The sequence below is a fragment of the Hypomesus transpacificus genome, chromosome 9 (genome assembly GCF_021917145.1).
Source record: "Hypomesus transpacificus isolate Combined female chromosome 9, fHypTra1, whole genome shotgun sequence".
Taxonomy (NCBI): Eukaryota; Metazoa; Chordata; class Actinopteri; order Osmeriformes; family Osmeridae; genus Hypomesus; species Hypomesus transpacificus.
The window spans coordinates 17,119,085-17,128,339 of NC_061068.1; the positions used below are offsets into that span (position 1 = coordinate 17,119,085).

The 9,255-nt window shown below is 42.6% G+C and overlaps 1 long non-coding RNA gene across 4 annotated transcripts; it reads right to left on the reverse strand.

The window, feature by feature from the left end:
• Positions 1-7,851: 7,851 nt before the first annotated feature.
• LOC124470806 lies at positions 7,852-8,896 on the reverse strand. Of its 4 annotated transcripts, none has more exons than XR_006956462.1 (3): positions 8,811-8,896; positions 8,485-8,660; positions 7,852-8,258 (listed from the first exon to the last, which is right to left on the reverse strand). It is a non-coding gene; the product is annotated as an uncharacterized LOC124470806 (long non-coding RNA). The 4 variants fall into 4 exon arrangements; XR_006956461.1 differs by having other exon boundaries at positions 7,852-8,399; XR_006956459.1 differs by having other exon boundaries at positions 8,335-8,660.
• Positions 8,897-9,255: the final 359 nt, after the last annotated feature.

Below are 9,255 nucleotides of genomic sequence, written 5' to 3' on the forward strand. Positions count from 1 at the left end.
CATTAGGGGCAGAAATACTCATATTCAGTGACATTGAAAGTGAGGATGAACCAAGTGCTAAGTTTCCGCGCAAGGACCGGTCAGTCACCTCTAAAGGTTTGCCACCTGCACCTGTCATTAAACCTCCAGACGACAGAAGAGAAACACCTGGGACCTCCAATGTAAGAACAAGGACTGAGCCAAACATTCAACAGCAGCTATGCGATCGTAAGTGTTGCTTGTGGCTCCAACCAGAGGTCTGAAACTGGTGGTGCGAAAATTGTATTCCACTGACCCACTGGAAAATAATTCAGGGATCTTAAATTTGATCAAAAATTTGGCTTTACATTACCGCTGGTGATGTTTTCTGATTGGCAGTTAACTCTGTTTGACTCGAGACAACTAGTACCTTAGCGCAGTGGTTCTCAACCCTGTCCTCAGGGACCCCCTGTCCTGCATGTTTTAGATGTTTCCCTGCTCCAACACACCTGATTCAAATAAAAAGGTAGTTATCTAGCTCTGAAGAAAGCCTGGTAACAAACATGTATTTAAATCAGGTGTGTTGGAGCAGGGAAACATCTAAAACAAGCAGGACAGGGGTTCCCTGAGGACAGGGTTGAGAACCACTGCCTTAGCAGACATCTTCCCTCGGTATGTATTCTGCCCTTGCATTGCGCTTCTATGCAGAGCTAGACAGGTAGCTCCAGTAATCACAAGGCTTGACTTTAGATGTTTACTGAAGGTTCTTGATATTATGTGTAAAACTGAAAATACAAACAGGATGGAAGGATACATTAGTACACAAACACAGTGAGACATGTTATCAAAGGAACATGAAGAAACAGCTTACTGCGAATGTATGTGAAACAGAAGCACTCTCTCACATTTGATAATATGGAGGAGTTAGGTGGCTGAGCGGTTAGGGTATCGGGCTAGTAATCTAAAGGTTGCCAGTTCAATTCCCGGCCGTGCCAAATGACTTTGCGTCCTTGGGCAAGGCACTTCACCCTGCTTGCCTCGGGGAGAATGTCCCTGTACTGGATGTAAGTCACTCTGGCGTCGTATTTAACTACAGCTCAACTTTTGCATTAACATTGTTACATTCTGTTTTGTATTTTTGCAGCTATTCTTCTTGAGATATTAACCTTCAATGGAGACACTTAAACAGCAGCAAAGGCAGATTTTGCTGCAGCTGCAAAAGCTCCAGACAAATGGATAAAGTTCCAGATTTGACCGACCTTTGACTCCCAATGTCCTCGCTGGAAGATTTGAAGAGAGTTGAGGGACAACTTTCAGACCAGGGGCCCGTTCGTCGTAAGGGTTGAGGCTAAGTTAATCAATTGTCCCTTTAGCCCGTTAACATTAGCGAGCTAATTGAGAACCGCAAATATCGGTTCATCGACGGCTGATCTGAATCCAAATCATGTGGTTAATTTCAATCAGGCTAAACTCACGGTAGGAAAGGTCGATCACCAAAACCGTGATTTTCTACTGGTATGATGGCGGAAAAGACCGGACTTAAAGAGATAACGGTGACATTCTCGCCATCAGAACAACATTTAATAATAAGTCTCTATGAAGACTTCAAAGAAATAATCATGGCTAAGTCAAACACCACCACCGCTGCCAGAGCAAGACAGGCAGCTTGGCAAAAAAATTGCAGATAAACTAAATGCGTAGGTTTTGGGAAAATGTATAGGCTCATCTTAAGTGCCTCATTACCCCAATCAATCAGATCACATTTCTTTAAATGTGCCTGCTGGCAGTAGGCTTAATGGAAATGAATCATCGAATGAGATCTTGCTAGCGAAAATAATTGTCTCAACTCTTACACAATAAGTAGGCCTAGATAAAACCAAGGCCAAAGATTATCGAATTGATACAAATTCATAGACACTTATGAGGATGTATGTACTGAAAGCGCTTATTAAACATGCACTATATATGTGCATATGCATGTATGTGTAAATGACCATATAGAAGTAGGAGTTTTAATATGCATGTGCAAATCTGTGTATGGCCGGATCACAGTATGTACGTAGTATTATTCATAATCAGAAATTCAATTAATTGAAGCAGTGAAAATAAATTGTTAGATTCTCTCCGTATCATGAGTCCACTTTAATCATTTTCAAAAATAATGATATGCTATGGTGTACTGTATGGTATGGTATGATATGGTGAACACTGTCATATAATTTTGAGTGCTTTCAAACCCCATGTAGTTGCAACCCCGCCACTAAAAGGACTTGGGAGCAAGTCAAAGTGAAGCACAAGAACATCATTCAGGCTGGTGAGTCAATACAATATGTGCCATGGTAATGTACTGAAAAGCTTGTCAGTGTCATATCCTTCATATTTTAGCCAACAAGAAAAAGGCGGATATGATGAAGACGGGGGGAGGACCCTAAGGTCACGAGCTAACCCCTGCTGAGGAGCTGGCCCTGGCTAATAACAGGGGTAGGCCCATCATGCAGGGCATAGCTGGGGGCAGCTCCTCTGGAGAGGTGGTGGCCGGAGAGAATCCTTATGTCCAAGGTAGGTGCACTTCATTCTATGAGTTTCCTTCATAATTTGTCATTTGGTTAACCATCGTCACATTTTGCAGTGGCCGGAGGTTCAATCCCACTCCTGCAACCACCTCCCAATGTGTTGTTGGTCGGGGGAGAAGTATCAACTTACATCCCACTGATGTAAGTTGATATTGCTGCATCATTGTGTAATGATTCTAAACATGTTCATTGTGTGTCTTTTAAAACCGAAGGCACTTTCCCACAGTTCCTAATAATTCCTAATTCGAATAAACGATGAGGACACTCTTTCTGCCTTCTCCAGCGATTTGGTAAATGCAAGTTGTGTCAACTAATAATCCTATCCCTCTCACTCCTGGCACTCACTACATCAATGCATTCCTTTAGGCAAATCCTGCTGGACCACGGGCTCATCCGGAGGAGCCTGGCCCCTCTCACTCTTTGGGAACTGGGGATGGGGGTCGGAGTTCTCATTAAATACCCTCACATTGTGAGGTCTGAATTGAGTTGGCATCTGACCACCACACTGAACAAGTTATGAAAGGTTTGTCTTTTTTCCAGACTGACACTGAAGATGTGCGCACGCTATATAAGCGTTACTTGCGTGCCAAAATTGACAACCTCCACTTAAGCTCAATTAAGTTGGATTTGGAGGTTAAATTGCTTAAACGGCAGCTGAATGTAAGTCTAACCCTGTAAAGCAAAGCTTTGGCTAAGTATTTGTGAGCTTTGCCATTAATTGTAACTAAACTGAAAATCGTTTTTATCTAAAATAAAGGCTTTATTGTTACATTATTCTTCAGCATATTCCTCTATTCAGAATCAGAATGAATTGAATGAATAAGGATGCAAACTGCAGTGCATTGTGTGCGGGGGTCCCAGAGTCAGTGTGGTGCAGGGGGCATGTGTGTGAGCCCCTTGTTACATTTACATTTAGTCATTTAGCAGACGCTCTTATCCAGAGCGACTTACAGTAAGTACAGGGAAAAGCAAAGAGGGTGGCTAACCATATAAATGAAACATGCAAACATGAAGAACATAAAATGAGTCATCTGGGCAGCTATCTGAAATGATGCTGGACAATTATGTTCCTTGCAGCCGCTCCAGACCACTCATTTAGATGGATCGGTTCCACATCGTCCTCAGGATGGGCCACGATCACTGGGACCCTCTCCCTCCTGAGTGTGGCCACATTGTGGAGCACAGCACATGCCACCGTGATTGCACAGGCCCTGTTCGGTTCCACCCTCAGCCCCCGCAGGCAATTAAATCTGCCCTTTAATAGGCCAAAGGTCATCTCTATCCGTGCCCTTGTTCTAGAGAGAGCACCGTTGAACCGAACCTCAGGGCCTGGGGCTGGCTCGGGATAGGGGGTCATGAACCAGGGCCTGCAGGCGTAACCCCTGTCTCCAATTAGGAGCCCATCGTAGTTACCTAGTTTATGATATTAACAATGTTGGATCACTTCTACATAAAATAATCAATTTCTGAATGACATGAGATTTGCTATACCTTGCTCAAAGCTGTGGCATAGTGTGGAGTCTCGGAATATCCGGGAGTCGTGGACAGACCCCGGCCACTTGACCTCAACATTTGTGATCAGGCAGGTGGAGTCAGAGATCATCTAAGATGAATTGCAGTCAAGTCATGGGTATTGTACAGTACATGAGTAGCCTACAGCAGGCAATTGCAAGGTCCATGTCTATTGTCAAAGACAAATGATTGTTTTTAGAACAATGTAATTTGAGGAAAATTATTTAATAAGTACCTGAACATTAAGGCTGTGAAAGCCCTTTCTATTCACAAAATCGGCCTTGTTTGGCCCAGAGGGCTTTTTCAGGCGGATATGGGTGCAGTCCACTGCGCCAATGACATTAGGAAACTCTGCATAATGATAAACTCCGTAATGAATAGTGATAGGAATGCATTTTCATGAAATGGTAAAATATTTATTTACTCAATTACCTGCAATTGCTTAAAATCCCTCTTTGATGTCATTGACTGGGACATGGCCTGGGAATATTATTAATTTATTCATCAGCTGGTTGAGCGCCAAGTACACTTTTCTTACAGCAACGCATGCTGCGGCTTTGCCAATGTTTTCTGCATCGCCTACACTGTATAAAAATAGGGTGACCAGACGTCCTCTTTTACCCGGACATGTCCTCTTTTCGAGACCTATAAAATGCGTCCGGCAGGGATTCCAAAATTGTCTGGGATTTTGCCTCGTCAGATGTTTCTTTCACAGACTAGCGTTAGTTATTACGCCCTTACAAGTTTTGGAAAGGGTATCTCCCTTACGTTCCACCTTCTTGCGCGAGCTCTGACTGTAGAGAGAACTGTCATTGGTCAACCGCCTTCTCAATGTTGCCAGATGCACAATAATTATCCTCTCAATACTACAATACTAATACAATATTTTGAGCCTTTGGTTGGATACTTCGCCATTTCCAATCTGGCAACACCGTGAGCACCTTGCCGCTTTTGTTATCATTATTGCTTCAATATATGAACAAGACACGTTAAAGACATTAAACAACCATTGAATGCCACATAAGATTTGTTTTACATTTGCACTTTGCAATTTTGTAATTCCCCCCCCCCCCCCCCCCCCCCCCCCCCCCCCCCCCCCCCCCCCCCCCCCCCCCCCCCCCCCCCCCCCCCCCCCCCCCCCCCCCCCCCCGTGACGAAGTGTCCTCTTTTTCACAAACTCAAATCTGGTCACCCTAATAAAAATGTACCTGACGCTAAAAAACTCAAGGCTATGCATAGAGTCTGAAGCACAGTTAAAGCTCTGCTGCGGCGTGTGACACTTGCAATGTACGGCCCGAGAAGGTCTTGCAAATAAATGAGTCCTTGTCGGCTAAATCGATATCGCTCAAACAGGAACTCATCCGTGTGACATAAAGGATCTTGGCGATCGCGAAGAACATATCGGTATGAAAGGCTAATCGAACTAGAATAGCTCCCTCGTCAACTGGGTCTCTCAAAAATGGAGATGCCATGTTTTTTTCCCTGGGTGTGGCAAGCTTATCCAGCTACACTTATGTTAGCCTGCTCTGGAGCAGGTTAGTGCTAATTTATGTTACTATGGTGATTAATTGAAAGTTGCTTCCACGAACCAAAAAGAGGGGCGCGTTTTATCTTAGCCTGAAAATTAGCTTGCTAAATCGCTTAGCGAGCTACGACGAATACCCCCCAAGGCATAAAAAAGAACTTGGTATGTAGCCAAAACATTATAATCTGTCACATGTATTGATGAAAAGTAATCAACCAAGCCACAATCTGACTGAGTAGGCTAAAATTCATAAGCTTTCTTCAAATTGGTGATATAATCGACATATAAATTTGTTGTTTTTCAGACTGCATATTTGGGACTGTCTGGAGGGATGACCGCCAAGGAGAATGTGTGGAGAATCCTCACAAAGCTCCTTACAAATACCCAAGCCATGAAAATTAAAAAGTGTCATCGATAAGAGTTTCATGACCACTGGCTGGTGCAGACGCACAACGTCACAGAAATGTTTATTTAAATCGAACAGGCTGTTGTTTTGATTGTCAGCAAAGGAAATTCATAATGACAACACAGTTTACATGAGAACACACTTTCTGTGGAAGAAAGAATATAATGAATGGGATATATTTTACAAAGGGCCCTTGTTTAAAACAATTATAATAAGGGTTATCCATTGACTATGAGTAATATTTCAGGGACTATTTGAATACATGCTAAATGTTCTCTTTCTAAAAGGTTCTGTGCGTCGTAACCATTCTGGGGGGTGTTCCATCAGAGTCGATTAAGGGAAAGCAAGACTTATTTCGCGAAATCTAGCTTGCTTTAGCGAGAGTTCCGTTCCATTAAGGTGGATTATTCTAGTTCTAGCTACGTAACCAAGGATCGGGACTACCCTGATCCGTGTCAGGCTAAAAGTCAAGCTAAACTAAAATGTGTTGCAAATAATTTCAAACAGGCGGAAACAGAATCTCAAAAGATAGTTCCGCCAAGGGAATTTCAGCCTTCCGAGGATTTTTTTTTCCGTTCGTGTTCGGAAACAAAAGTGTAAACCTTTTTTGTCAGAATGACCCTATGAATTAGGCTAATTGCCGTGTTTCGCTCATCTTTTAATATATAATTATATATTATAAGGCTGAGCGAAATAAACCACTTAAGACATGATGTCACTTAAACTGTTTGCAAAAGTCATTGGATAATTGACATAGGCCTTAACTATAAAAGCAGTTAGTCAAAAGATCATTTATTAATATGAACCATCATGGCATTCATCGACAACCCTGTGGACGAAGGTGCACAGATAATTTAAAGAGCGATAACTCAACCAGCCCCACGGGTCTTCAGAGACAGAAACAACCCGCTGTGCTTCCCTGACGATTATCTGTGGGAGAGGTATCGGTTCAGCAGGCCCAGCATAATTTACCTATGTAGTCTGCTGGAGCCGCACATAAGGAAAAAAAAACACGCAGTCAGGCTTTGACCACTGTACAGTCCGTCTGTATAGTTCTGCGTTCTTTGCTTGTGGGACCTTCTTGTACAGTGTTGGGGACGCAGAAGCTCTTGCAACGGCAACTGTGTGCCGGGAAATACGAACGGTATACCTTGCGCTAAAGCGGTACCTGAATATATACGTCTGTTTTCCTGCTCATCGTGACATACAACGAATCAAAGAGACTTTTTATTCAATTGCAGGTATATGACAGTATTCTTTTTCAAAAAGTCTGCAAGTTGACAAGTATTAATTGAATCCTCTCCTTCAGGCTTCCCTAATGTCATAGGGGCAATTGACTGTACACATGTGCAAATCCAAGTCCCATCTGGACCTGTGGAGGCAGACTATGTCAATCGGAAATCTTTCCATAGCCTAAATGTACAGGTATGCCTATGTACCAGCCGAGGACAGCTGTCTTGCACAACATCGCCACCCTACGCCGTGAGAGACTGCCCATAGTGTTGCCGGAGGAGCAATGGGAAGATTTGAACCCAGCCCTTCAGGACAGAGATGGAAGAACCGTGCGGGATCTTTACAAGAATACTTATTTCAGTTAACCCATTTTAGTCACGGTCACCTTTGTTTGAATTAACCATTTATTTAAAAGCTCAGAGTTTAAGTTAAATTGATTTGAATTCATTTAAGAAGGAAGTTTTTCCTTGTCTTCCTTGAGGGTTTAGGGGGGTTTAGGTGCAGTTCTATGGGCATATGGAAAGGCCTCTGTGACATTGACTGTAAAACAGAATATACAAAACACATTGCAATTTCATTTTATTTATTCATTTATTTTCATCAAGCTGTAAAGACAAAAAAGAAAAGTTATTAAAAAGCCCAAATATGACCTTCTGCAGTGTTTTAAATGTATACATATATCCTTCTCCAGTTTCTTTATCTCCAATTGCAACTTTTTTATTTTTAATCTTCTGTGTTGAAGATTAAAAATCCCATGTCCAGTTTTTTGCTTTCAATATCAAGAAGTAAATGCCTCTTGTATATTGCCCGGACATCCTGTGAAAAAGAAGATTGTCAGAGTAGCCGATTATGTCGTCAATAGCAATATTAATAGTTACCTACTTCGCTCCTTGACGATGTTCTTGGAATTTCCTGCAGGAAGGTGTATGGTTAAACATAATTGAAAAGGAAACAGACATCCAATAACATGATTTGGTCTTACCTCTGGAATTTCTGTCATGGCAGACATGGTCTCTTCATCAGGGGCCATACACATGCTAGCACCTTCTCCCTGCAAATAGAGCACAGCAGTTAAAAAGGCAAATAATAATGTTATCATGCACAGCCTTTAAAAAAGGACTACTTACGGGATCAATGTAATGGGCTTGGGCCCCTTCAGTGGGATCCAAAAGGGATATTTAATCTCCAGTCACTGAAAGATAGGCCTGTTACCCTATTTTACCATTTACCATAGAGAGACTGATACCTTTTGAGGAAAGGCATAGCAGTCAAAATACCTTGAACATATTTCTCCCGAACACCTTGGGGAAGGACGTCAGAAGAGGTCCCACCCTCTATTCCCTCTACTAGAGAGCGCCCCCGGTTGAGGCTTAAGACCAGCTCGTCTGCAGGTGTGAGGCTCTCTGGAGGTGGTCCTCCACCAGTCGCATGGTGTCACCGATGATTTTAGTGGCTATAAAGGGTGCAATTTTACAGAACACTTTACACTAACCTTTGAATTTACTAGGTTACTTATACTTACCACTCAAATTGGCTAAAAACAGTAAATGCATTAATTTGTCTACACACCACAATAATTTGAATAAACAATCCTACAACTTACGCATTTAGTCGGTCAGCACTGGTTTGCCAAGCCACCTCCCTTGCTTTATTAATGACTGCTGTATTTCCACTCCCCTGGAGTTCCTGATGCGGAAATAGAAAAGTACATCAAGCGATTGATGCAGCCAGCCCCAGACAGAGATGGAGGAAGAAAAAGGAGAGAGCGAGGGAGAAGTGACCAGACCGAAGAGTGATGCAAATCCCAGAATACCTGGCACAGCTTTACAAAATAGATTGTAAACCCCAAAATATAAATGTTATTCAATTAGGCTAGGCCTATGAGTTTTTACTTTTTAAGTAGCCTAGTATTATTGATACTTAGTGAAAGGCAATTGATCAGCGTTGGTTCATGTTATTCGTGAAGAACGGTCCACCCTTCGAGCAGCTGAGAGGAGATGGCGCAAGTCCAAAGACGGTCTGGACCTTGATAAGTATCACTCCCTCCT